Genomic DNA, 11,818 nt, shown 5'->3' on the forward strand with positions numbered 1-11,818 from the left:
GCTCTCCTCCTGCTATTGGACCAAACTGAATGAAATTTACAAAGCCGGCAGCCAATAGCTGGCCGCAGTCAGCCCCATCGCTACAGAAGCCCTATCTCCATCCACAGCCTCTATGCGAGGAGCCGTCGCATCCCCGCGCGAAGCGGCGGTGGCGGAGCCCGGCCGGGGCCTGTGGGGCTGAACAGGTGGGCACACGGAGGAGTAAACGTGCGTGTGTTCCTGCGTGGCGGGGTCGGGAGGCGTCGCGCAGTTCAGACTGCAGAGCGTATATACGCGATGGCATACGGCAAGTGCGGTCTTTGTTAGCGCTTTAAAGCTGCGGTTTCCACAGTACCAGCCTGTTGTTGCTGTATTCACCCATATGCAATTACACGGAGCTAACACTGTAACTGCACATCATCCACCCAAGCATTTTGTTCCTGTTCCCCTTCCTTCCATACAAAAATAGCGAAGTTGACACTCGCCCAGTGCCCACTCGTTTTAAACAGAATTTTTTTTTTTTTTCTTCATAAGCAGACCGGTTATTTAATGTCTGTATTTTCGTTAGCTAACCACTGTTGTGAAGGTCAAGTGTAAGGGCTGAAGAAGGGGCCCTGTGGTTATTGCTAAGTACTACAACACAGGGTCTCTAGTTCACTTCCTGTGTATAATTTTGGACTGAGGGTGGTGTAGCAAATATGTGCTCAGGCCTCCAACAGATATGCCTTGTTTCACTCCACAGCGTGTTCCTTTGATCAGCCTAATAACAGCACTTAACATTACCCAGAGTGCGAGACACTGTGCTGAGACCAGGTGAGGATTGGCTGAGTTCTCCAAGAACAAAGCAGAGAACAAAATAAAGGGGTCTTGAAGATTGTTCCATAATTTGAAACAAAGGTCATATTCATGCCTTAATGAAACTTCCTGCCACAAGGCTTAGGTTGGAGTTTATAAGCTGAGTCTTTGACATTTTCAAATGCTGAAAAAAAAAAAAAGAAAAAAAAATCAGCAGCTCTTCTTTTCTAGATGCTTTTTTTCTACTACCATCTCCAATCCTCAGAAGAGAGAAGATAGTGCTTTGTTTTCTCAAATCTGAATTCTGGCTGTGATATTAGGCTTATCAATCACTTCTATGCTCTCCTGTGTCAAGTGGTAAAGGAATATATACTATCTGATTTAAAGATACCATCTAGCAGACAACAGTAGGCCTGTTGTGTGTCTGTTCTTATATAGTGTTCTGTTGTATGGTATGAAGGATACTTCCTTCAGTATCACTTCGGAAGGCATGCTTTGGTTTTGGATGTTGTACATCTAAGTACAGGTGTAATTCATTGAAGCAATCCAATAGCTACATCAAGCTGTTAACTTATTTTTCAGTGAAATAATTATTTTTATATTACTTAATTATATGTTTTGCCTTAGTTATTTTAAGTGACTCTAGCAGCAGGTGTTCATGCAAGTGGATTTTACTGCTTTTGTTATTTTAATAATGTACCCGGAATGTGCAACTGATCATATTGCTTGACTAAGTGAACATTTTGACACATTTAGAAAAGATGTCATCTTGCACTGCCATCTGTCCCAAATTCTGCAGGACAGTCTTTATTTTGATGAGTGTGGCATGTATTTTACAAGATAGATTTGGAGGATATTAAAGTATGTACTAGTAAATCTGAATAATGATCTCCCACCTGTGTTGTAATATCAGGAGGCAATTTATTACAGGTTACCAAAGGATCATATCTAATGTTTGCAAATAATGTTTGCAACGATGACCCAAATATTCTCAGATACAGCAGCAAAGCTCAACTTTACATAGACTCTACACAAGTATATGATGAAAGGATTTAAGCAAAAGGTGTTTGGTCAGAACAGTGGAATGCACTTTTCTCCTCTTAGAACTTTCAGAAATCTAAATATACCAGTGGAACCTCTGGCTTATTTGGGAGGGTATCTGCAGCAATCCATTGCATATTTATAACAGCAAGCAGGAGTCCAGGAGCAATCATTCAGAGAGAAGAATGCCACTTGCTAAGTAACATCAGCACTTCTTACAAGGAGGCATTGTATTCTGGTATTAACCCAACTTGACTCTACTTGTAAACAGTGAAATCTAAAGAAATCACAGTACATGACAGTCTGACTGAAGACAGGCCAAACTCTGCTGGGTTCCATCCCATGCAACCTCTTTTTGTGTCAGTCATACTGAGGCATGAGTTGGTCTCCCGTATCCAATCACTGTAAAATTTCCACAAGTTCATTTCTAAATCAGTTATAGTGTGTTGCATACTGATGCTCGAAGTAATAGTAAGAAAGCATAACAGGGAAGGGAAGGGAAGGGAAGGGAAGGGAAGGGAAGGGAAGGGAAAAAAAAAAGCCTCAAATGTTGTTTGTTTGGTTAGTTATTCATTCCAAACAATTCATATTCAAAATGCTAACTTGAAGCAGGACAAGAAGGGCTTTCTAAAATTGTATAACTCTTTACCCCTCCCTATTGTCTGCTTGGTCTTCTTACTCAAATATTCACAATGCCAATAGACTTTCATTTCCTTTTATGCAAGGGCAAGCCAGTATGATCCTAATACACTTTACATAGTTAAAATGGGATATTACTCTAGCTTCATGGTGCAAAAGGCTTATCTTCAGTGGACTGAAATCCACGATGAATCTCCTACTCAGATCACTCATTGAGCTCACTTGCTGGATACAGGTGTGATAATACATAATAATCATACTCCTTCATAAGGCTTCAAGTTGAGAACTGCAGAAGAAATTAATGCCAAACTGCAGAACAGAAAGTAATTAGAAGAAAATAGGAGTCCACTGGGTCCACCAAGTAAATGGGAAAAATCCAGAGATGATTTTGAAATGAACATGTAGAAAATTAAGATTTAAGGGAAATACTGAATGTTTCCTAGTTGAGTAGCCCAAAAATGCTGTTTACTAAATATCAAGAATTCCTATGTGGCTTATCTTCTTATGGTTTGCTGAGAAAAGAAAAAGTTGATCTGTAACTATTTTCACAGAAAATTACACAGATTAACAAAAATACCAATCAGAAAAATCACATATATTTTCAAATTCAAAGTCTTTCAGTTACAGTAAAATGAAATGCTCACTGGACTGCTGTTTGTGCTACATGCCAGATAAATCTGAAATACATTGTAGAGTCACACCTGCATGACCAATGCAGTAATTTCAGAATGATACATTGTGAGAACTAATACTTGCTAGAGCTTCCCAAAGATACAGTGTTTCTCGTGGTACCTGCCTGACTTTTTAGTTACATTCTAATTGCATTCTACTTAGCATTTTTTACTAAAACTTCTAGTTTTCTCCTTCTGATAAAGTTCTAAACCCAAAATATTGTAGACATAGATAATAGCACAGAAATATCACTTCACTCATTTAGGTCTTTTTTTAGAAAGCAAAATACGAGAATTTGTAGCTATACAACTTATGAAATGCAACCTTGAACTTCATGAGAGGGGTACAGACAGTGACTTTAATGACGCCAATGTTTCACTCCTGAAAGAGTGGAAGCAGTTGCTGGGCTCTAGACTTCTTTGTGTAAAGTCAAAGCTAGAAGAGACCATTATAGTTATCTACAGAGATCTTTCATATCATTTAGCCTGTCTTCATCAGTTTGTTTTTTTTTGTTGTTGTTGTTTTGGTTGGCTTTGGTTTGGTTTGTTTCACCATAAAGCCACCTCGTTACTGTTGAACTAAAGTACATGAGCTTCTCTTTAAAAACAAAGGTAAATATTTTATGTTTGCATATTCTACTACATCTGAGTAAATTTTACTAATACATAATTACTCTCCCTGTCAAAATCATGTTCCTGATTTTGTAGTCATACAAAATTGAACTTCAGTTTGGCTTTGTCTATTAAATTAAAGAGCCTTTTAGTATTAACTTCTTTTTTTAACTTACATACTGTACAGATCATGATTAGTCAACCTTCTAACCTTCTTATTGTTGAGATAATTAGATTCTGTTTTGTTAGTCTCTTACTACGAGGCAGGCTTTCCAGACTATGATTCATCCTTACAAGGCTTTTCTCAACCCTCGCCATTTATCAATATCCTTTTAAAAGTGTAAACTCTGGAATAGGATATGAAATTGTCACTTGAGTCATATTAATTCTGTATTTTAGTGCAAACATTCATTTTTATTTTTACAGGGATGACATTTGGTCTTGGCCTCTATGTGAGCTGGGAACTAATCATAATTAGTTGCTGGTTACTAATCATAATTTCAACATTTTTTCCCCTCATTTACAAATATACATTCTTTCACCTATGGAAAACTGTTTGGTTGTCATCGATATTTTTCACTACAGATAGCATCTGAAAACTTTTCCTGAAATTTTTTAATGTTTTCATTAAATTCCTTGCTAAGATCTTACAGGCTTAGCCTTTGCTCATGTTTTCCACAAGAAAAAGAGTAATAATGAAAAAAAGCTAATGCTTGTTGTGTGAAGACCCTTCCTCAGTTATCAATGTGCTTGTCTGAACTGGAAACTAACTGCTGTTCTTGCATATCCTCTTTTTGCATTCAAAACAAGGTCCTTTCTTTTATTTGAAACCAGACCTAACTAAGGAGTTAAACTACTGATCAATAGCTGACAACACCATAATAGCAGCATTTCTATAGCATAGTGTCTTTAATCTTCAAAATATCTCTCAGACACAAATAAGTTGATCATAAGATTAATTTAGTGCTTCTTTTCAGAAGAAAAAAAAAAAAAAAAGATATAAAACATATTTCTGTGCAATATATTCTGGACAGTTGAAAACTTGCTTTACCCATGCAGTTTGCCTAGACACCACAGCATCTAATCAACACAGCACAAGGCCTGAGGTGGTACTTGTAACTATAGTGAGTCAAGACAATCCCTATGCATACTCACAGCCCCTGTCCTTATTGCCATTTAGGTATGCATCTTTGAAGGGCAGACCCTTATAACTTCTGTATTAGGCACTACACAGGTACCTCAGGCTCCTCAATCAGGCCCCTCAAGCGCTGCAGTTATTAGTTTGATTGAGGATTAAAAAAGCTCCTACCACATGCAAACAGACAAAACCATGTATTCTTCAATAATAAGCCAAATTATTCCATGCTATATAATCAGCCAATTTTTTAAGAGTTTATATGGTTAGATTTTGATTCAGATTAATACTTTTGGGGGAATTCCATGTATCATTCATATAAACGCTGAAAGTGCAGTTTGCCCTATATACCCTTAGAAATCTTGATTTGATCTTGACAAATGTGATCTGTAACTTTAATTGATATGAAAAATTGAGCTAACCAGGGGCTAGTTATCCACCTCTGCTTCCATTCTCTTTAAGATTAGAAACAGACACAAAGTGCCTTCGAGTCAGACATTACAAGCTCTGTGTAACCTTTTTCGTTTTATAGTGCTACGCAGACTGATAAGTTATTAATATTAGAAAGAATTATTTATAGTGTAACTTAAGGATTACAGAAAATGCCTAACATCATATAAGAAACAAAAAAAAGTTTACCAGTATGTATGTGCATCTTAAACTTTAACTGCACTTGAATAGCACAGGAAGGAGAGCAGAAATACCATTAAATGAAAGCAAAAATAAACGAAACCCAGTCCCTAAATACCTAATGCTAATGTCACAGCGCACATTCACTCACAAGTCACCTCTCTTCAACAAAGTAGATTTCATCTACAGCCACAATGCTAAGGATCTGGATGTTCAAAACCAAACATAATAGCTCTGCAGGTAACTCCTTTGACAACTGGTGGTCTGTAAGACATTGCTCACAGAACTCGTGGGCTTCAAAAGAACACTCTAGCTGCAAGCTTCAAATGACAAGAAAGTTTTCTGCAAAAATCATTCTTGGAAGTTGTTAGAAAATCTCCTGCTTTTGGACTACAAAGAGAGACAATTGGAAGATCAGAAGCATTGGAATTATTTTCCTCTTTGCAAAATAATTACATAAAAGATGATCTCACTGTAGGTAGCGATATCTATTACCAAATGCCCTTTTCACTGGATTATATCATTCATGCTTTTCCTGGCCAAAATAACCCTGTTTCTTTTGCTACCCAAAGTGCAGTTTCAACTGGAATGTGGAGAGTGCTTTCTGTCTAAACTAACCTCTATTGTACTTGCAGTCTTTTGAAAATATGCATTTAAAACTACTCAGACTGATAAAGGCATTGAATCCAAGTCTTCTAACTTCTCTCACTGAATGCTTGAGCAAAAAGAGTGACCAGGCAATTTTGGAAGCATTAATGTCTCTGACAGTGACTTTCATAAGAATATCTGAGTATGCATAAATATTCTTTGAAATGCCTTTATCAAACCACCTACCAGGCCTGGAAGTGAGATCCCCAACCTATGAAAACACCGTCAAGTTCCACCTGTCAGCTGAGTCACCTGTTAATCAGCATGTTGTTGGTCCATCCCAAATGTGGGGCAATTTCCTTCCACTAATTCCAGACAATGTGTTTAACTTCACGAGCTAAAGACATTTATAGACAAGCACTAGTGAAACTAGCTCCAGCTTTAACACCATACCTCTGCCAGAGAACATCATTTCCTGAAATTAAATCAGCAGAAGAAAAGCTTGCATATGTGTTAACTACTTAATATAAAGCAATGTACTAGATTAAATGAGCAGTGAATAGGCAGTTAAACTAACCTGTAAGAGAAAAGGAATATTTGTTCTGCCACACTGGCTGCAGGGATGGTCTTCAGCAGCAGAACAAGGGCAAACATCTTGGGATGGGGGAATGTCTCTAACCGTGAATGCTGCAACTGTTTGCTAAATGAAAAAAAATCAGAGTGCTAACAGACCACACAAGCGCAGCCAAGGTGAGGTAGCTCATTAAGTCACATAAATTTGGTGACATTTGTTTGCATGTACACAGTTAATGCTCTTGGGTTCTGACTGGGTTTAGGAAGAGTTAGGTACAAGATGTTCATGCTGAGCAGGTCTGGGAAGACCAGAAGGAAACTCCCAAATCTAAATGGGAAATACCTCATTAATTTATGTACTTACAGTACAGGCAATCACTTCTCAATAACAACTTTACAGGAGTCCGACCTCCTCAGAAATACTGCTTCAGTTTGTGAGCCATTTAAAACACAAATTGTCTTAATTTCAGATATGAAAATACATAAGATCATTTTGCTTAAGAAAAATAGTTTGAAAAATTAACTGACATAAATAAACAAATGAAAGGCACTGAACGGGTTAAATTTGTTATGTCCAAGTCACTGCCAAATCTTCAGCTAAGAACAGGAAGTTTATTGGCAATTTTCTGAAAGAGGAGGAATCCAATGATAAAATGTGAGCCATTTGTCTTCCAAGCCATTAAAGGAAATTCACTTTAAAGATGTTTCTAGAGTGCCTGCTGCTGCTGCTGTGCCCATTATAATTTATCAGTGTGTCTGCTGGTAGTATTATCATCAGTAGGGGCTCAGGTGGACTTCCATTAGTGCTATCAAAGTCTTCATTGGCAAAATATTCCACTGACCTAGACAGGATCTATCAAAAGCTTTCAAAGCCTCATCTGCCACAGATATTTTTTCTGCTAATTATTTTCAGCAAGTTTGTAAGATAATTCCTCAGGATGAGTTATCTAGGGAAAAGCAGCAACAACAAACATATTTACTAAATAAAACTGTGTCAGTCATCATCATGTTCATTTATTTATAGGTCATATCCTTCTCAGCCTTCATCTTCTTGTGTGACGTTTAGAATATAAACTCTCTGGGAAAGATATTTTCTTATCTGTCTCCACTCAGGTCTTAACTTTGATAAGGGTCTTTGAACACCATCACAGTATACATGTTTAAAACTAATATGACTATATGTAATAAATGGAACTAAGGACACTTATTTAGCCATATGTTGCATTAGATTTACGGCTTTGTTCCTTGCTTTAACTTAAACCTGTGTTAAATTCATGTTAAGTAATGAAAATTCAAGTTTGTGTAGTTTCTTTTTCTTGAATGTCTACACACGTGACAGCCTGGGAAAGGGAACGGGAAGGATACATCTAAAACTAGGCAGTCTAAAAAAATCTAATGCTTTGTCAGACAACAACACAGACGGTGTGCACTACAGGACTGTAAAAAAAGATGCATCGTATTATCCTGCTGAAAAGGTGACCTGCACAAAATCCCTAATGACAGTCTTAACCGAGCGTCACTTGCCCTTCTTGACCTCATATTATTAATTTAATTGTAATATTAATTGATGTCTTATTTGAATTAATAATTATATTTATTGCAGTTTCATTCCATGAGGCTTAGTACAATCACATAAAAAATGCAGTGTCTACCCTGAAGCCCTTATTACATGCATTTAATATGGGAGGCAACAGGTGGGTGTAGCAGTCAGAAGGGGAGTTATATAAGATCACAGAAAAACCCCTTTGAAAAAATGGTAAGCAACTATCACAACCATCACTTACAAATTTATTTTTAGCAAAAGAGTGATTTATGGGTCTCTCTTTTCCTTTCTCCCAACATATCACTGCCCCTTTTAGCACTTATTATTTCCTCGTATCGTTGTCAGTCATTCCATGCAGCTGGCAGGGTGAGTGAAAACAATCTGCTATGATCAAATGCAGTTACTGTCTCTTACCACCCCTTGATCACTCACTGGACTCAAGACAGCAAGGTGAAGGCGGTGGATTTCTATCACTATTTGACATGACTCACAAAACACTTTGTAACCCACCTCTAAAAGTGCACTTGTCAAAACCAAAGGTGGAAAAAACCGCAGTTTACCTCTTTGCTTCAACTAAGTCATGTAAGTTAGCGAGCTGGGAAAGAAATGCCGTGTTCTGGCAAAGGTTAACAGAGTGTGCATGTAATTTTCCTACACATTTTGAAAAATTGCTGGTTCAATACTTTAAAAAACTTTGACTCTTGCTTTGTTGGATGGCTATTTTTGAAGACGATAACTTATATAAATAATTTCTTAAGCTTAGATTCCCTGAAATATAAAATAACAGCTAGCATTGACACCATTGCTGCTGTGTATCCACATGGGTTGGCCTTTGCAGTTTGGGAGTGAATACAGTAATACTGTAGTGGCACTCTATGTTAGCAATGGGCATTGCGTCAACTAAATTGAGACAACTCCAAAGCAAGCCATGGCTTATGTCTCAGTAGGCTACATTTTTACTCCTACTTAACTTGCAGAGTGAAGTCAGTGTAGCTGGGTTTCCAGGTATCTACAGGAGTAATAAACAAATAAATTGGCAAAACAAATAAAGTTGAAGCCCTGAGGCTACATGAAGTTAGGTGTGACTTGATAAGGTCACAGAAAATTGAAAAGAATGTGTGTTCACTTGCAAGTTGGGTGTGGAGGAAGCAAGTTTTCAAATAGCAGCTGATGCGTTTCACTAATACAAGCAATCTATTCTAAAGGTGGTTTCTCAGTGTTTTGGCTTACAAGGTCTGATTATTCAGGCAGTTATTACATTCTGTCCTGCCACTCTGTAAGGTGCTGTCATATATATAGCAAGGTCAACACAATGGGTAGCATATGTGCTCCTCAGTTTTCAGAGTTTACTGTTTTTCTGTTCACTGGTTTACGTGGCAAATTTTATTTTAACAACAATTTACAGCAGTTTACCTTTACACATTAGGCTGTGAGTGAATGAGGCAAAAAGCACCCATTTATGTATCCCTTTGGACTTGACTCGATTAGCTGTGGGAGCACTACATTCTTATGATTTGGCATCCAGGCTTTGCACCTCACAAGTACAACGTGCGTCAGTCTGGCAATGTAAAGGAATTGAATGATATCTTTAGGCAGGAGTATCTTGATATGAGCAAACATTGGCTTTTTGCCAACTCCAGACATTGTGATGGTATGTCAGAGGTGGAAGTGCCTTGAGCAGTGGGCACTGAGTGATTCTTTCTGGCAGAGCAGCTCCTTGGGCATTTCTGTCTGTCAGTGCAGATGACATAAGCCCTACGGCTGTGCTGGAGGCCAGCTGGATACAGCTAGCACCCAAAATCCAATTTATATGTTGAACATTGTGCATGGTATGGATGTGCCATGTGTGTCTACTGTTTGTCTCTACTGAGTAATTTCAGCCATAGGCAACTTTTCTGTTCAAAACACAGACAAGATAACCAAAGATGATAACAGATTTGCTGGTTTGCCACAAGCTAACACATCTTCATGATTTTTTTTTTTTAATGGTTTGTGCTTTCTAATCTCCCTAATCCCAGCTGAGAACTCAGATTTGTAAACAGTGTTATAAAAATAATCTTATTTGGAATCTGTGTTACATTTTTCAGTAGATGACTAACCTAATAACACACAGTAAGCAATAGATTAGAATCAATTGACCTGAAAATATTTAGGCTTCCAGGCAAAAGGCTTATTCTTTTGATAGCTTATACTTCTGAGAATGGAAAAAAGAAAACTAACAACATACCTTATAGCAAACATTTGGTGCTGGCCAGTAAACAAACTCCAGCCTATAGGAATCCTATGGATTATTTGCAAGTCTGAAGTATTATAAAACACTTTTATCTAATTTCATCTACCTTTCAGTATTTAACATTTATTTTATTGTGTCTTAGTCAAATATTTGTTAGAAAGTAGCCAATGGGGACCAATTAGCAAAGACTGTTATAGTATCAAATACCTTAAATAAAATCATGTAGGATTATCTGTTAAACTAATTAGGGAAAATCTTGGCACTAATAAAGCCAGTACGAAAGGCAAGTTTGTGTAAGGATGCTCGGATTTCACCTAGCACTGAAAAGTGAAAGAAAAAAGGGAAATAATTTAAAGGATTTTTTTTTTTTTTTCTGCACACACACCACACATTGACATATTGGATTGAAAATCCACTACTATTTTCTGTGATAACTGTATCTATACCAAGTAATCAAGATTGAGATCATATTTTCTTTGCATGGTCTATGCCTAATGAAAAGACAATCCCTATCCTAAAAACCCTATGATCTAACAGGCTAATGCAAAGAGTAGTGGAAAGATTCCCATTGACTTTAGCATGCATTAAATTGTTCACTAAGTATGACTGGAATGTTTGATCATTTAACGGTGCATGCTTTGGAGGGCCTGCGAATGTGCAGAGAGAAAGAGGCCTTTCTTCCTCCCAAGTCATGAATAATTATAACACTTCAAATATTGTCACTTGTTCTTTTGTTTTGATTGTCAAAAAATATAATAGTTCTTTACAGGGAAAAAAAAAAAAAAGGAGAGAATATACGGATGAGTATCTGTAACACACTATAAATCATTCTGGGTATAATAAATTATTTATACTTTTGTACCTTTTGAAAAAAACCTTTTATTATGGGAATCACTCACTTTATAAAAATTAAAAGCAATAATAATAAATGAATATTCATGATAGGGATTTGGTGATACTGAAACTAAATATGTCCCCAGATCCATAGGTCTTTTATCTGGGATGCTCACCTAATCAGTCTAAGATAATTCTATAATTATTGCTAATGTAAAGGAAGTTTAGTCTTTTAATTTTTAGCTGTACTCTTTTCCTTTCTGAGAAGTTTCCAAAAATTCAGATAAAGTATTAACAAAGGAAAACAAACAGTAGCATAGTCAGATCCATTCAGTAGCTCCATTCTGTGGCTAATGATTGTCACGAATTGAATATCAAGTCAGAAAGTACCATCTTTCACTGACTTCTGCTGTAGAAACATACTTTTTTCTTTTTTTTCCCTTTCTTTAATTTTGAGGATTGTTGTCTGCTAATTGGCCATCATCCTTAAAATTGAGGAAATTATAGAGAAAGATTCATGATTGTTACTAGTATTCAACATACGT

Source organism: Calidris pugnax, unplaced genomic scaffold (genome assembly GCF_001431845.1).
Source record: "Calidris pugnax isolate Ruff unplaced genomic scaffold, ASM143184v1 scaffold188, whole genome shotgun sequence".
In the NCBI taxonomy this organism is placed as follows: Eukaryota; Metazoa; Chordata; class Aves; order Charadriiformes; family Scolopacidae; genus Calidris; species Calidris pugnax.